This window comes from Cupressus sempervirens, chromosome 3 (genome assembly GCF_028749045.1).
Source record: "Cupressus sempervirens isolate cs-2001-9-10 chromosome 3, ASM2874904v1, whole genome shotgun sequence".
In the NCBI taxonomy this organism is placed as follows: Eukaryota; Viridiplantae; Streptophyta; class Pinopsida; order Cupressales; family Cupressaceae; genus Cupressus; species Cupressus sempervirens.
In genome coordinates this window covers 710,242,324-710,261,712 of record NC_143120.1, presented here as the reverse complement: position 1 = coordinate 710,261,712, position 19,389 = coordinate 710,242,324, and positions in this window count along the sequence as shown.

Below are 19,389 nucleotides of genomic sequence, written 5' to 3'. Positions count from 1 at the left end.
TGATGTCTTTATCCTTAGTATTTCATATTTTATTAGAGTTTAAAGTTGACCAAACATGAATTTGGACATACATGGCTTTTGACACATGTAACTTATTATATATTTACTCGATTTCAATTTTTTATTTATTGAAAGAGGACTTGAATACGAAGATCGTAGTTATTTTTTAATTTTTTAAATCTCTTAGTTACTATTTTTCCATAAGTGTCCAATATATAGGTTTATTTTTTTATAACAAACCTCTATTCAATTCATGTGCAAAAACATATATCTAAAAAAATCAAAATGTAGCAAATTCATAGTCATTAGAAAGTTCATTCAAAATAATTCTATCATGCAAAAGAACATGACTTTAGTGCTCCATTTGAACTTGGTAATGGAGCCTGGAAGCCATGAAATCATAGTAAACCTTTTCCCACTCGAAAAAAACCAAAATTTTCTTAGTTTCGATAGAAACTAAGTTTCTATCAAAATAAAAAACATTAGTTTTGATAGAAACTAATGTTTCTAGTTTCTATCAAAACTAGAAACCTTAACCATGCAGGTTAATGGGGGCAGCTCTAGTTTCGATCGAAACTAGAGTCGGCTTTAAGGACTTTTTAAGAGGGAGGAAATATTTTGCAACTTTGTTTTTGAATATTGGAAAAATAATTTGCGGCATGGGCAATAAAGGTAAAAGGGCAAGTAAATATTCACAAGAAAGAAGTGGCGAACAAGAAGAAGAAAATCGTCGAAAAACTTTAGCAGGATATTATAGGAGGCAAAGTATGTACTCGTGCAATATATATTTTCCAATGCATATTTAGTTCATATAGTGTGCAATCGTATTATAGACTTTTTTATGTATATAGTTAGGATTAGGGTTTATCCAATTAGAAATATGGTAAATATAAACTTAGGGTTACTATTAACTTAATATTAAGGGTTTATTGAATTATGGATATTTAGCATTAGGTTTTATTAAAATATGAATGTTTAGTTCTGTTAGGGTTTATTAGATTATGGTTTTTTAATTATGAATATTTACAATTTTAGGATTTATTACATTATGATTTTTAAATTATCAATATTTACAATTAGGGTTTATTACATTATGGTTTTTAAATTATGAATATTTACAATCAGAGTTTATTAGATTATGGTTTTCAAATTTTGAATATTAATAATTAGGGTTTATTAGATTATGGTTTTTAAATTATAAATATTTACAGTTAGGGCTTATTAGATTATGGTTTTTAAATTATGAATATTTACAATTAGGGTTAATTACATTATGGTTTTTAAATTATAAATATTTACAATTAGGGTAACTTATTACATTATGGTTTTTAAATTATGAATATTTAGAATTTGGGAACATTTTAATTATGGTGTTTTAAATTATGAATTTATTTAGGACGTAGTGAAACAAGACAACCTAGTGAGATTGGAGAAGGTTCATCCCAAGTTCAAACATGTATGTATGCACACATCTCTTGCAAGTATAATCTCTAGAAATTATAGATTTCTACCTGTGTAAAGACAAACTTTATATCTTTGATTTTTAATTTTAGAGACAAATCCCCAAGTACAAACTTGCTTGATTTTATTTGTTATGTCGTGCACATGCAGTAGTAGATGATGAAAATGTTGGACATGAGGAAATTGAAGATGAAGCAATGGATATCGAAGAAGCATCATCTGAAGGTTAGATAAAATTATATTTAATAGTTCATTTATTATGTATATATACACATATGTGGACACTAAAGAAAACTTGTATCTTAAGTCTTTATTTTAATTTTTCTTGCAGCCTAAGATCAAACAACAATGAGAATATTAATCTAGCTCAAAGTTTGAAGAGAAAAATTAATCATAGAAATATAGATCATTTAATTGAAATGGATGTGGAAAAATTGAGAGAATATGCTAGTCAACCTACACATACTACGAAGAGAAAATTGAATAAAAAGTCTAAAGAAATAATTGCACAATTTGAGAATCTGGATACAGTGGCGAAAACTCAACTATTATCAATTTCACTTCTTAAACATGAATTAAAAGAGCCATTGAAACTGTTGGGTATAGATACAAGTGTAAAAAAGAGGAAGACTTCTAAACTACAAAAAAATATTGTTGAAAGTGTTAAGGAAGGGTTACACTACATTCGGAAAAAATCTAGATCTATAGATAAATCTATTGCACGAAGAGTGATACTAACATCTGTTTTAAATAAGAAATTATGGAAAAAAAGACAAATCTCTTCATTGTCATCTCATATTGGGTATAGTTGAAAGACGATATTACATTATCTAAAAAGGAGAAACAATTTGGATGATAGTACATTAGAAGGAAACTAGGCACTAATGTGTAGAGTTCCTTGATCTGATAGGATTGTGGAAACAATTAATAACTTAGTCATTCAATTTTAGATTGATAATACTCATCCTTCACCAAATAGAAGAGATATCATCAAGCAGAAGATTGGGCCTAAGGAGCATCTCCAACATGCAAAACATTGGTTGGATGTCACACAACATGAATTGTATCTCTCATTTTGTAATTTAAATCTTGACACAAAGATCAGACAAACAATGTTTGAAAGATTGAAACCCTATTTTGTGAAGATAAATAGATCTTTTGAAACATGTTGTTGTCGATATCATGTTGAATTTGATTTGTACTATCAAGGGTTTAAAAAGATGATTCTAGAAGAAAGTGGTGGTCCTCAAAACATTTTTCATAAATGATCAAGCCAATTCATAACATCAATCTTATGTGACAAACCAAATGATCATGTAATAGGTGAAATAGATTGCATAAGAGGAACTTGTGAAACATGTGCTAACCTAACCAAATTTCCTTTGAGAGATGAAGATATTGATATAATGAGGTTAGTAAAATGTAAGAGATATAAGTACATAAAGTCAGAAACAAAAGTTGAAAAATAATCAACAAGGCTAGAATATGTAGAGGATGACATACCTACTCGAGAATTAATGTCAAGTTTTCATAAATTGATTCAACCATATATACATCATGCTTTTTTTGCTAAGTGGCAAGCAAAACAGTTTCAAACACTAAGAGAAACTTTTCCACTCGGGACAATTTTATCTATTGTTGACTTTGTAGAGAATTACTCATTCATTTCTCAAAAACAACTTCAAGCGGAATACTACTATACAGAGCAAGTTACTATTATGGTTCAAGTGTCTTATTGACATGCACAAATCGGTTTGGATGGTGTAGAAAGTATAGATCAAGCATGAGTCATAAAAAATGAGTATCACTTTTACATTTGTGATGACAAAGAACACGACACACATTTTGTGGAACATTGTTTTAAGACATTTTTTGATTATTTGAAAAACAAACTCATAAAAATGGAAAAACATTTTGTATGGTCAGATGGATGTGCAACACAATTTAAATCAGCTAGACCATTTTATGCATTATGTAGATATCATTGATACCTTAATATACCACACATTTGGAGTTTTTCCGAGAGTAGACATGGAAAGTGTGAGCATGATAGTGTAGGAGCTTGTATCAAACGTTCTTTAAGAAAGTATCAAATGGACTATAAAAGGATATCACATTAATAATGCTCATGATGTGGTTGAGTGGTGCAAAACACATTTTACGGTGCCAACAAATACAAATAACACATCATCACAAGTAGAGCGAGTCATACCATTTGGAGTTTTTTGAGAGGTATCAGGTATAAATTAATTTTCAAATATTATAATTGAATCTATTTTATATTTAATACATTATGTCATAACTAAATTATGGTACACACATGTTTACAACTCATTTTTATATGTATGTGTGGACATTACATTTAGGTGTCGATAGAAGATTAATGCATGCATGCAAGAGGATAGAGAAGATGCGATCGTTGCATTCAGTTATGAGTACAGATAGTAATGCGTGGTCATTATACACAAGAGAATACTCATGTTTTTGTCCTGATTGCATTGATGAAAATTATGATGGTTACATTAATCAAGAACGTGGATATGTGGGTAAATGGACTTTGGTACCACTAGATGTTATCAATAAGAATGAGTTTGAGGACGAAAACTATGATGATATTCCATTGATTTCCAGTGATTATGACCATATTTTAGGATTGATCAGAGTTGGTATGTATTTCATAATTTTTGTTAATTTATTATATATATATATATATACATACATACATAAATACATACATACATACATACATACATACATACACACATACATATATACATATACTCATGTACATGACACATGGAATTTATATACATATACTTTGTGTAGGTAATATTTTTGTAGTCATTGCAAAATTTGAAAATGTAGAAGGTGTTAGCTATTGTTTATTGTGTTGCACCATACAAAGAGAGAAGCTAACAAAGACTGAAATAAGTGATGAATCATGTTTCCCACAGGTTAGTATATAGTTGAATCTTGTACATGTATGTTTATTTATGAATTCAAATTTACTGACTTATTTGATTGACCTGTATGCAGATTCTATTGTTGTATAGGGAACATATTTGAAGCAAAATAAAGTACTTAAGAATGGGATTCATTTCACTGATTGTCAACCTAACAATAAGGTATATCAATACAGTAACCATGTTACTACCACTGGTCTAACTCTTCATCTAGTCAAAGGACCTAGAATACGTAAGTGGAGGCTCAATATTGATGATCACGGGAAAATATTAAATGTTATTCAACAACAAGCTGACCCACTTGATATGAGATAGAAACAACTCATTGAACTATTTGAAATCTAAAATTTGGTTGAACTATTTGAAATCTGAAATTTGGCTAAAGTATTTGAAATTTGAACTTCGGTTCAACAATTTGAAATTTGGTTGAAATTAGGACTTGTGTCTTAAGAGGATGAAATTAGGACTAGTAACTAATTATATATTACTTTTACTCTTTGATTTAACTTTTGTTCAATTTAAATTGTGATTCGTAACTAATTATAGTTCAATTAGGTACTTGTATGCAACTAATTAGGACATGTGCCTCAAGGGGAAGAAATTCAAACAATTGTCTTAAGGGGATCAAATTAGGACTTGTTTCTTAAGGGAATGAAATTGGGACTTGTAACTAATTATATATTACTTTTACTCTTTCATTTAACTTGTGTTCAATTTAAATTGCAATTCATAACTAATTATAGTTCAATTAGGTACTTGTATATAACTAATTAGGACATCTGCCTTGAGGGAAAGAAATTTGAACAATTGTCTTAAGGGGATTAAATTAGGACTTGTGTCTTAAGGGGATGAAATTAGGACTTCAACTAATTATAATTCAATTAGGGACTTGTATGCAATTAATCATGTAAAGTTAAATACCTAACCGTAACCCTAACATAATCATAATCTAACATAATCCAACATAATCTATCATAATCTAACATAATTTCCAAGATAACACAACATTATCCTTGACATAATATAAAATTTCAATGAACATAATCCAACATAATCCTTCTAATCTAACATAATTTCCAACGTAACTAGAACGTTATCCAACATAATATAACACTATCTAACATAATCTAACATGTAAAAGAACATGTAGTAGATAACATAATCCAACATAATCTAATGTATTTAATCTAACTTAATGTCCAACATAATAGAACATTATCCAACATAATCTAACATGTAAAAGAACATAACTATATATGTACATGTCAATCATCAAACATGTAAAATATGGATGAAAGTCTAGATCAAATAATCTATAATAAAAAAAAAACTATGGATTGTTAGTTGCAGGACTATCATCATGACGTCTCCTCACAGTGTGATTTGAAGACTGACTATTAGGATGTTCACTAGGATGTGCTAACCCCTATATATATTAAAGAGAAAGTGAAGTCAATGTACATAATTTCATATTTGATTAAATCTCTTTTAAATTTACTTGAATTGAATGCAATTTAAATATTACATTTAAAACTCACATGTGTCTAATTCAAAAACTTAAAACTCACCTGTCCACTACTAGCATCATCAAATGAGTCTCGATGACATACACGATCGAGCATCAAAGATGGAGTAAGAAAGAGGAATGTCCCCCTACAATACATACATACACGTGTGCAAAAAATCATATTAAAACATGTACATGCATAAATTATTAGTTGAACATATGTTTGAAATTGAAATTTTAACATGAATTTAAAAAAACTATAGATTTACCTGTGTAGATGCTGGCATCTGATAATACTTAGACTGTGTAGCATCGATCGTGTCCACCAATTTTTCTAGATTTTGCTGGGCCTCATCTAGCTCCAATGCTACATCTATGCTAGCATGACTGGTGGCTGGCACATGTCATAATAATGACGATCCAAGTGGATTGACTAGATGAGATGGCATAGAAGTAGAACCATCATGTGTCAACAAGTCCATCTACCCTGTGGTCAACAAGGTGAAGTTAACATCATCAAGACCCGCATATAAACTTTGACCATGCCCTGCACTGGGTGAAGGGTCTTACTACTACCTATATGTCCCTCTGTAGCAAAAGAGTGGTCAGTAGGTGGATCATGATGTGTACTACCACCATGAGCACTTCCTGATCAAGGAGAGGAATGTGACTGAAGATGTAACCCAATACCACCATGGACACGATGTCAAACATCTAATATGGATATGCCAAGATGCTCTGATATAAATATATATGAATATAATAGATCCTTAGCAAGACTACTCATAGTATCTTGTGCCAACACTCTAGTGAGACCCTCTAAGCTAGTTAGTGAAGGGATCCCTGCTACACTGTACAAGTCTCTTGAAGATGAAGCACTAGGTGATGATCTGGAACGTCCACATAACATCAAATACTGGCCAACCTCATCATTGGAAATAGATCTGATAGCTGCGGTAATGTCTCCAACTCCCTGAATCACCCCCTACAACTGTGTGCTATGCATGGCCTCATCAGTTGACAAACCTAATATAGGGGAAATAGTAAGTTCTCTCTCTCTTTAAAAATTGACCTATGTGTCAATGGTGGATGACCCGAATGCCTATCAACTAGTCTACCATGCCCCTGTCCTAAATGCAATGGTAAATTGGTGTAGTTCACTGCCCTACATAAGTGAACCTTAGCATAAAGCTGTCGTACAAAATAGAGTGGAATTTGGTTGTTATTTGGATAATGACCACAAGCTGCAAGGAAGCGTGGGTATATAAGTGAAGTCATCTATGGATCTGTACACTTAAGGGGAGAATACCCCTTCACATACTTTAGTGGAAGATAATGACAGAAAGATTCCCTCTTCAGTGTCTCTTTGGATACTAAGCCCTGTACTTGCTACAATGAGAGCCTTGAAGAGACCTCTTGTCTCTTACTGTCAAGGACAATCTATATAGTATGTACAAAATATGGAGTAACACCATGAATCTCATCTCTAATATATGCAAGACTCTGTAAGATGCTCTAACATGTACTACTATACACACTAGAGTATGTGCCACTATACAAGGAATCTCTTGGTTAGTGTGATCATAGAGCATGTTAGGTGGGATAGGCTGCACATCTATGACAATAGTGCATTGCTAGGGGGGGCAGGCTGCTACTCCGGGGGGATAGGAGGCTATTGCTACTCGGGGGGGATAGGAGGTTGTTGCTTAAGGGGGATAGGAGGCTGCTGCTCGGGAGTGAAGGTCAAAGTATGTAGTATGCTTGCATCTATATAATATGTAAACCTAAAATTTAAATTTAAATATGACATTTTTAATAAACTTGAAATTTATCAAGTACAATGACATTTAAGAAACTAATATATAATATATGTAAACATGAAATGAACATAACATATATACATACAATACTACATGTGTGAGCATAAATTAAATAATACGTTCATTTAAAGTTAAAATGTTACTTGGTTAGGTTAAATTAATTTGATTAGGGTTGACATTCTTGAGGTTAATGTTTTATCATGATTATGAAACTTATATTATGTATGGTTATAAGGTTAATTTTAGGGTTACTTGGTAAATTTTCATTAAGTTAGGGTTAGGAAAATATTTAGGGCCGTAGGGTTAAAGTCCAAGTGTGTGTTCAGAATAGTGTTCTATGTCAAGAGTAAGCTATTATGACAGGTTAGAGTTAGGGTTAGTACATTATAAAATTGTTAGAACTCTATCTAGTTAGTGTTAAGAACTTAGAGTTAATTTTAGGGTTATGCTTAAAGTTAAAATGTTGCCTGGTTAGGTTAAATTAATTTGATTAGGGTTTCAACATTCTTAAGGAAAACATTTACCTGGCTCCTAGTGTTAAAGGAGTGTGTGTTCAGAATAGTGTTTTATGTTGATGTAGAGTACAAGCTATTATGGTTAGAGTTACCTAGGGTTAACTAGTGTTATAAAATTGTACATAACTTATATAGTAAGACCATTAGAATTACGGGTATAATTATGATTCTAGGTAAATACTTTATTTAGTAACATTAAATGCTAAGTTAATATAACTATCCCATTACTTGGTTTAGTATTACCTGAAATTTAAAGGTAAATATGTTATTGTTCACTATAGTTGTACATGGTTATGTATAGTTATATCATTAGAATCATGATTGAAATGTTACCTAGAAAGTTAATATATAATGTTTAGGGATCTTTAGGATTAAATGTTTATGGTTAGTGTAGAAATCTCTAGATTAAAGTTTTTAGTTAGGAAATTCATAAATTACCCTATTTTTTAGGGTTAAGAAGTGAGGATCATGCTGTAAAAATTTAAAGTTAGAAATTTAATATTCATGCTTAGGTTTAGTAATAACTTTTGGGTTAAAATGATATAACTTTATGTTTGAAGGTTTATGTTTCTAGGGTAACTTAGATTTTATGGAACTTACATGGTTATTCTATCAACTTCTCTTCATTCTAGGGTAAATATATAACATGAGTTCATTAGAGTTGAGATTAAGATTAAATTTGCATGAGGGTTAGCATTGTGTTACATGACATTTCTAGGGTTAAGATTGCACTTATATAAATATTTAAATTAGATTAGGTTAAATCTAATCAAGGTTTAATTAGCCTTTCAAGATTAGGGTGAGGAGGTCAAGGTGAAGTTTATAGGCTAGGGTTCATATATGTGCGTGCGCGCGCGTGTGTGTATGTGTGTGTGTGTGACAAGTAACCATTTTCCAACTAATGTTAAAGGGTTAATTCATTGAAATTAAATTATTGGAGGTAACTTGGTGAAGACTTAAAATTACACACACACACACACACACACACACACACACACACACACACACACACACACACACACACACACACACATGTACATGTACATGAACTTAAATTTTAATATATTACATTGTTTGAACGTGTGTACATTAAAAATTTAAATACATGTGTACATATCCACAACATGTTCATGTATGTACAACATTATATATGTTTGTGTGTGTGTGTGTGCACATGTACATATATACGTAACATATATGCATATATACATGACATATGCATCATGTATACATACATACATACATACATACATATATGCATATATGTCATGTATATATATATCATGTATATATGCATATGCATATATACATGACACACACACACATATGTGTGTGTGTGTGTGTGTGTGTGTGTGTGTGTCATGTATATATGCATATGCATATATACATGACATATATATAATGTAATTAAAACATATATACATATATATCATATATACATATATATCATATATATATATATATATATATATATATATATATATATATATATATATATATATATATATATATATATATGTGTGTGTGTGTGTGTGTGTGTGTGTGTGTGTGTGTGTGTGTGTGTGTGTGTGTGTGTGTGTGTGATGTATATATGCATATGCATATATACATGACATATATATAATGTAATTAAAACATATATACATATATATCATATATATATATATATATATATATATATATATATACATATATATCATATATACATATATATATATATATATATATATATATACATGATATTTATATACATATATATGTGCATATATATGTATGACATATATGCATATATACATGCATGATATACATGCATATACATGATATATTTGTACATATATACAAAAAACATATATAAATTGAAGCAAAAAACATATAAAATGTAACTAAAACCGTAAGAAAGAAAACAAAAAATGTATAAAACTATACCCATACCTTTTGTGATGGTCGAATTTCGGATGCCCTACAATTGCTTCTGATCGAAACTTGCCACTGTTGAAGAAAATGATAGCATGGGGTCTTGTATGGCCCTTTAACAAGCCTTCCTCATTTTAATAGTTTTGATCAAAACTATACTACTCGATCGTGGGTTCAATAAACCAAGGTTGGATTTTTTAGTTCCAATAGAAACTAAAAGACGTTAATAGTTTCGATAGAAACTATGTGCTTTTTTTATTTTGAAGAAACAAATAAGTTTCTATTGAAACTTTGTAGTAAAATATTTGTGGTCCCGCAATTTTGGAAGATTTTCTTCCTCTGAAAAAGTGTAACCCACTATTGTGGGTTCACCCTACTGTTATTCCAACTTCGGTAATGCCAAAATACTACCTTTGAAATACCTTTGCAAATGTCCAGAGTGAAACGCCTTCCCAAAATAGCTCACACAAGGAGATGATTAAAAATCTTGTAGACACCTGTGCTAGATTCAGTGTAACTCATGGAAAACTGGGCAAGGTCATGGGAGTGTGATCATTACTCTCCCACATAACTTTGCAACATTTAATATCCAATGCTATTCTACTAAATGGTCCCAATGTTAGGAAGTGGCTACCGCTTCAGCACAATAAACTCACACAATACTGTAGTAAGACTTTTGCATTACCTCTACCAAGCTTCTTGTGGGTTGACTATCTTCTTTGTCTACCAAGGACACCTCACATCACTAACTCTAAGTAACACTCAAAGTATCTACAATGAATTCTTGTAACTCCTACATAATCGCATTATAGATCTTCTCAACCTTTGTCGAGCCTTCAATGCTCATATACTACAAGGTTCTGGATATCCCCAGTCTACGTACTTTCCTCAAATGATGGTTGCTAATCTGCTGAGCTTCGGTCCTCTGTCACCTTAAGCAATCCATTGACATATCCTTGGGATGACGTGAAATTCTACATTCGATCAGAAGAGACACCATGTGAATAAAACGCCTTTGAATAGCTATGAACTTTGAAAATCAATTATCAAAGAATCCACGTAATCAAAATGGCTCTCTAAGTGCAAGACACGGGAGACGCCATATGCTTTGCTAGAATAATATTGATACCAATGTTAAATAATTTGATGGCTAATTGTAATCACTACTACCTTGCTTTAGATGGTTATTTTTTCTTCCATGCCCATATACTGCCAGTACCACTTTCTCCACCATTATCTGTGTTTCTTTAACAATTAAACAACATTCCCTCAATCTGTGAAATTGATCATTACTTTTTACAGAGTGCTTCACCTCTAACTCTAAGCCTCCTGCTTTTACAGCTTTATATCATTTGTGACTTTCCTTACATCTATTTCCAAGATATCGAATTCTACCACTAGTTCTCAACTATAGTGTGAGCCTAAAAACATTTCTCAAGGAACTACACTATCTTCGTCTACTTTGTTTGCATCATCATCTCTGAGCTTGTTTTTATGATATAAACTAGGCTCGATATTCCTTCCAATATATCGGCCTCTAGTCACACTCAATATCAAGAATATAGGGATCTTAATGTTGCTAGTTCTAATGTTTACATGATGCCCAAATCAACTCTCGATTATGCCCTTTGACAACCCAATTTTTGAATCCACAAGTTAAGAAAATGTTAAGTTCATATTTAAGGGCTCCCAAGAAAACTAGTATGTCCATTCCTTCACTTTGCAGACCATTTACAAAATCTGTACCATTTGTAATGGTTTTCCAGTATTCTAAGTAGATGGATCCCAATTAAACATCCCAATGAAATTTTCAAGGATATACAAGTACCTAGGAAAAGGAAAAACTTCCAGATTATTTGCTTCTTCAATTTGAATAAATAGACAAAGACACAGATTTTGTACTAGCTCCAATGAACTTCTGATTATGCCCACTATAATTTTATTTCTCAAATGTAGATACTCAGTTTCTTCCTCTGATACGTTCCACAGGCTGGCAGAAAAACTAGCTTTGATACCACTGAAATATCCCTAACTAGATATTTATTTGATTTCTTCCTAGAATAGCATTTAGAACATAAAAATATAAAGTGTATCATAGATAAACAGGTAATGTAAACCACAAAAAATAATCCAATTAATAGTCATCTAATTGTTTCCTCAAAACTAATATTCAAAACTTAAAACAAAGGCATATGAATTACGAACACCAATGGAAAACTAGTTGATTCTCCAATAAATACAAGCTCATTCTTTTTAGATTAATATTCAAGATTTAAAGCATATATAAATGCATTACAAACCCACAATGATAAAAGTAGAAAACTCTCATACAACTCCATAAACACGTTATTGTATTATACAATAGCAATACAATAACTAGTACAAAAACTCAATCTTAAATACAGTTTAACAGTCAGATTGGAATACTAGAATAAGAACCTATAAGTGCAACTAAAACACCATAATTGATGTCTCCCAGACAGTGGGTTTGCATCCATTTTCTCTGCTGGCACGAGGGACTACGTCCTCATACTAGTTGAAAGCTAAAGCTTTCTAAATAACTCTCACAAGAGAGAAAACTAAAACTGAATCATAAATCAAGCATGCCCAAAAATGAGTCTCTTTCCCCTTTTAATACACAAACTAAGACTCTTTGACTCCTCTCTAGCTTTCGTTCTATTCCCTTGTGACTCTTCAACTTCCCTTTGGCATTTCGTCTTATTCCTCCTTGACCTTTTGCCCTCTTTATAACATTAAATTGACCTTTTAATAAATTGAGTCTATGTCGTAGAGTCAATTTTAACATTATATAAAATAAGACTTCAATATTTCTATTGTCTCAAAAAGGGGACATTACACATGATTGGGATTAGCTACCATTGATGGGATGGAAAAACCATTAATTGCCCCATTAACTTGAGAAAACTCAACTAGAGATCAAAATCATAATGTTGCATAGCCAAATGAATCCCAACTCAAATGCATGAAATCTCATCAATATTCTTTCAAATAGTTCACACAATATCTATTTGATGGATGAAAGCGAATTCATACTGAGTAGCTCATTTTGGCTTCATATTTGTACTAGAGTTGTATAGCATCGAACATGTCTGAAGTTTTGAGCATCATGGCATCTAGCATCATTAAAGTTGAGAAATGGATGGATAGATCTGATCACACCTATTTTGGGGCATATCAATGTTTGACTTGGCTACACAGCTATAATTTGTCAGGCCTCAAGAAGATGCAGATTGTTGTTGAAATTTTGTGGGAGATATCAACATTATGTCAGATACTTGGTATGCGACCCTTACATACCAGTGATCATATTTTATCTTCCATCCCCACACGATAGATCCATAACAATTTACTTTCACACAACCATAGGGTCTTTTTCAATCTACAATTGAGGTGTCTCAAGATGGGTGACATGCTTGTCTCTAGATTTCCTCCAAAGGTATTTGTCTTTGCAACTTCTAAATTGTGTTGACAATCTATCAAACAATTTCTAGGACTCCTTATATTGGCACATTTCAATGATGAAAGGACACTCAATTATTTGGTTAAACACTTGGTCAACACTCTTCCACACACAAAGGTCTAATCTTTGAGATGGGGTCAAAAATTAGGGAGCTCAACATCTTGCAATCCACTTGAGGCTTCCTGACGTGTGTCTCAAACATATCTCCATGAACTCTTTAAGTCATGGATTCATAAATGTTATGTAAAATTTTGAAGTATCCCTTATGTGATTCTTTCCTTAAAGCTTATGGCATGGGGATTCCATTCACGCCCGATCTTTTTCATCATGCCTATGATTGAACCAAGGACCCCCCTCCCCTTAGGAGAGGTTAGCTCTATAAGTGTTTGGTGCCTTCTCATTTATCATTCTCTTATGTGGATTTGGTTTAGATTCATATTCAACCCTCTAATTTGACATCTATAATGTCATTATATCCTTCTTGGATGAGATCTAGTGATTCCATGAATGATAAAAATATCCATTTTACAACTGTACTTTTCTCTAGAGAGCCAAGGTCAATCTCAATCTTTACATTCATAAGTTCTCATGCACATAGTTTGGTCTACAACTTTAGGATGAGATCAAGCATGTGGCCTTCATTAATCATAACATGTATATAGAATATGAGACAATGGATTGGTTATCCTTTAGTCATCCATTGCCAGCTCCAAAGGTTAGGAATAAAGGATTAAAATGATGCTCATGCCATTACTAGGAATGAGTGAGACAGCTAATGATGATTCCATCATTGAAACCATTCTTATGGAGATTTGCATTTTGGACCAATAAGCACAACTTTCAAACCTTGGACTGAACTTTGAACTTGAACCTCTTAACTGAACTTGATTTTGAACCTTGAAGAAGGGAAATCTACATATTTAACTCCAAACTTTGAACCATGAAGCTAAACTCTAAGCTTGAAATGAAAGCAACTTCAAATATTTGGTTCCCTGAATTAGTGAACTCTGAACTTTGAACTCCGAACTTAAACTTGAACTTGAAACCCATGATTCAAGTTCGAGTTCAATGCGATATCAGGATGTTGCCTCTAAGCATATTAAATCTCAAAAAGGTATTGTTAACAACAAAAACCAACAAGAAACTGAGAAAATTCCTCCATAGGACAAATTTACAAAGTTTAAAATGTGGGTGCTAAAAGTATGCTTACAAAAGGTAAGGACTTAAAGAGAAGTTTCTAGAAGTGTTAAGAAAGGAGTAGAAGGACTAAATGATGGACAGATTCGTTGAATCTAACCAAAACCTAAGATCTATGATGATGTTTAAGTGACAAAATATCAAAGCTACCTATTTAAGGAGGCACAAGGGATGTTTTCTAAGGTTGGTTCGTTGTTGATTGGTAATTTTGTGGAGAACCTATGAAAAACATAGTAGCACAGGAAAAGTGAGAAGATTGGTGAAGTGTGGTTGCTTGAAGGGTTGCCAAGTAGATCAGAGATGGAGATGTTAATGAAGTCTAGTCAATCAACTGACAAATGAGTTGAATGAAGATCTGAATTTGCAAAGTGAGTTGTATCTTTAGAGATCAAACCTACTCTTACTTTCTAACCATTATGGCAGTAAAATTCCTTTAATCAAGGTTGACCTAAAAGTCATTTGTAAACTCTTTAATCAAGGTGACATTCTAATGGAATGATCCAAAGTCTTCTAACTAGGCCACTCCTAACAGGGTGATTAATTCATTTAACAGGGTCACACCTAATAATGTGTTTTGTAACCTTTAATAAGGTCAACTTTTGACCAAGCTCACTTCAGAAGAGTGGAAAAGTGGTAGCATATTACTTGGTAGTTTTTCCTAAATTGGGTTTCCACGTTAAATTCTGGAGTCAAACATGTGTGAATGTTATATGTGTGATGCATGCTATTTACTATTGTTTTATTTATTGTTAGTTGACATATACTGAACAAAGAGTTAAGTGATGAATGAATATGTTAAGTTGTTGAAAAGTTGTTATATGGACCGAGTGGTTTTATGAGTTTGTTTAAGTTGTTTGAAGTAAGAAAAAGTTGAAATGGTACATCTAGACCCAAGGGTAATTGATTCACCCCTCCCCCCGAACTAATTCTAAATATTCTAATAAGGGACAACCTAATATTACCCTGACAATAATTGTTTAAAAAGTAAGAAAGAGGTACCATAATAAAAAGTTCAAAGAATAAAAAGGGAGTATTTTAATTTGTATTTACATGATTGTTGATAAAATAATAAGAAGATTCCATACTTAAATTTGTCCTTATATTTTGATGTTGAATGAAAATTTGAGTGTTTTTTATTTGCCATCCTCTCCAATGTTGCTTACTTTGCTTTCCTATACATATCATCTTCCATTACACAGAGCAGGGACTTGAGCTCTACAAAGCCCTTGTTAGTTCTATTGTAATCATGTAGCTTAAAGTTTTAATTTTTAATTAATTTAATCAATCAAATTAAAGAATTAAAAAGTGTAGACAAAGTTTTTATGGTTTCATGTATTTTTAATTATAATGATTATAAAAATTACTATATATTGTCTTCCAATTGGCTTATAATAAAAACAATAGAAGAAATATTGCTTGTCTAGTTTTCACCCTGACGATTGACATTGTTGCATTTTGCATTATTTGAACTGTATAACTGACACTTGCACTAAAAGAAGGTGTAATGATTATGCCGATAGTAAGATATAGTCATCATTTTTTTCTATTAATTTTTAAAATTTAATTTTAATATACATATAATTTTATAAATGGATGCTCTTTTATTAATAAAAATATAATAAGTTAAATTAGAACATAAATTTTTTTTTTGATCGATCAATTAGAACGTAATATTACTAATATGGTGCATGCTAAGTAAGAAAGAAAAATATTTATAAATAAATTCAAAATAAATATCATGAATCAATAAAAACAAATTATATGTTACTATTATATTGGTTCTTTGATGATTCCCTGTTGTAGAATATTCAAATTGTCATCATGAACATGAATTTTGTTCAGAATGTTATGTCAAAACTTGATTTAATATTTGATTTTAAATCTTTGAAATTAGTAAATAGAGATTTTTTCCACCACAAGTCAAATTATGATATTGTGTAGAATTCAACTGTGTAGTTTTTTAGTCAAATGCATAGTCTCAATAAAAACTAATAAAATTTAACTATTTTAAGTATGATATCTACATTTTATTATTTTAACTACACTTATCTAAAATAAAATAAAATATAGTCACTACTGATCTTGATTAGAGACAGAAGAAGAAGAGAAGGTCAAGGAATGACCTGGAAGGAAGACAAAGAAATGTTACTTGGGAGTAATAGTTGATTATCCAGATGATAAAAAAATATAGTCACTATGAATTAAAATTAATATAAGATGATATATAGTAAGTTCACACAAAAACAAAATACACACACAATTGGGTGTAAATAATGTGCAAACACATATATAACGTGTTTGGTATTAATATTGTCTTTATAAACAACGATCTCCTCTAGATACTTGTTTACAACACTTTGAATTGATGTCACCAATTTGTCATCATTTTTGGTCACCATTCTTTTTTATGGGCAATCCCCACATAAATAGTCTATCGACTAATTATAGCAATATTTTTTTTATTGCGTGGAGAGAAAATGTAATTATAGGTATAAATAAAATTTTTCAATGTGCATTATTAATTTTATATTTTTTTAGTGGATTTAGAGAGGCAATTTTTTTTTCTAGAGATGAATTATTTAAGTTGATTCGAATCTAAATCTCACATTTGCACATATTTATGATGTAAATACTCAAAATTTTTGATAAAATGTCATTATATTAAATTAAAAATAATTTAAAATGTTAAAATGACATTTTATTTTATAGATGCAATATTCAATAAATAAATCATATCAAATATATGCATCAATCTAAACTAGCAGTCGCATGCTTTTGTGCATGCAACACTAAGCTCGTAAGAAATTGCATACAAAATAGATCAATAATATTATACACAAAAAAATCTAGAACTAAAATTACTATAAGTTAAATCTAATAAGAAATATATAATAAAAAATAACTAAAATATTTACATTTAATTATAAATACTAAAAAAATCCACTAAAATATTAAAATACATTAAATAAGGATGAAGAAAGAAGAGAAAAGAAGATGAAATAGGAATGTAGATAAAAGATTTAAAATAAAAATAATAATATTAATATATATTATATGCAATAAAAAAAACTCAAATCAATAAAATTAATCTCATATAAGTAAAATTTTTAAATTAATTAAACTATTTATTTTTTAATAAATGTTCTTAAAATTTTACTAAAATTTAAAACATAATAAAAGGAAAATATAGTAATATACATAAAATTAAAAATAACATGAGAGTACTTGTCATTGTAGATTGTTTAATCGAAATTTAAAATTAATAATATTATATTTGTTTAAATTATAAAAACTTCATATACCACAAATATTATACTCATTTTTAAAGAGAATTGTAATTACAATTTTCACTATAATTATAAGCTTAATTCTAATTTTAAGATTAATTATTATTTTTATGGCTATTATTAGCTTAAAATAGTATGCATGATCCACTATGAATCAAGAGGTGGGTTTAAGATTATTGAACCAAAATAATATTATATGATAAAAAATAGATAAAATTCAAATGTCAAGCTTAAGATAGGAAAAAAAAATCTTCAAATTAAAAATAATACTAAAAAAAAACTTTGATTTAATAAATAATGTGAAAGGTAGTGTGGACATTAAAGAATAAATATAGCACATAATATAAAACTATTATATATTTTTTAATTACAAAAAAGACTTTATACAATTTTATTTATTTATTATTGGTAAACGACTGAGGCCTTTTTATTATATACATGAAAATAAAATAAAAATACAATGTTTCTCCATTAAACGAGCACTGGTAAGAAAGAACAGAGAAAAAAACCTCCACTCTTACCGGGACTTTCGTCCTAAACAAATTACAAATTAAAAGGGGCATACCCCAGTTTTGTTTTCACCATGATTGATACATATACATGACTATTGTTATCATTACAAATGTTCCAAGTCTTTTCAAGTGTATTCCTTAGTTTCTAGATGCTCTTTTCTTGGGTGTACCATTGAGATGATTGTTTCTGCTTTCCTTTTCCTGCTATTCTGATACTAAAACTAAATAGAGATGTTAGTAATATTAGAAAATCAATAATATCATTGCTTAATCCCATTAATTTCTAAATTTCTAATCCCATTTTTTATGATTTTGTTTCCTTCTTCTAAGCTTGGATTCATTGATCATTTAATTTTTAGATAAAGATTTCTTATGCTCCTATCTCAATTTAAGTTGATTAAAACTTGGTGATCCAAGTTGTTTAAGTCTAAACAAATTTGGTGATAATAGTTGGTTAAAACTTTCATAGTTGTAGATGAATTTGAAAGGATATAAGTATTAGACACCCCATAAGATCAGAGGTTTCTATGAGCGATTCTGACCAATAAATCAATGTTTGATAGAGCAGTTTAATGCTATAGGGTAAATTCCAAATCCAAACTAGAAAAGGGATCTGCCTCACTAACTAACCAATATGCAGCAATTAGTGAATAAAGGGGAAAGGGAAAACAAATACCACTAAATGTTAGAAAAGTCTCTATATAATTACTAAAAGGTCTAGAACAAAATATA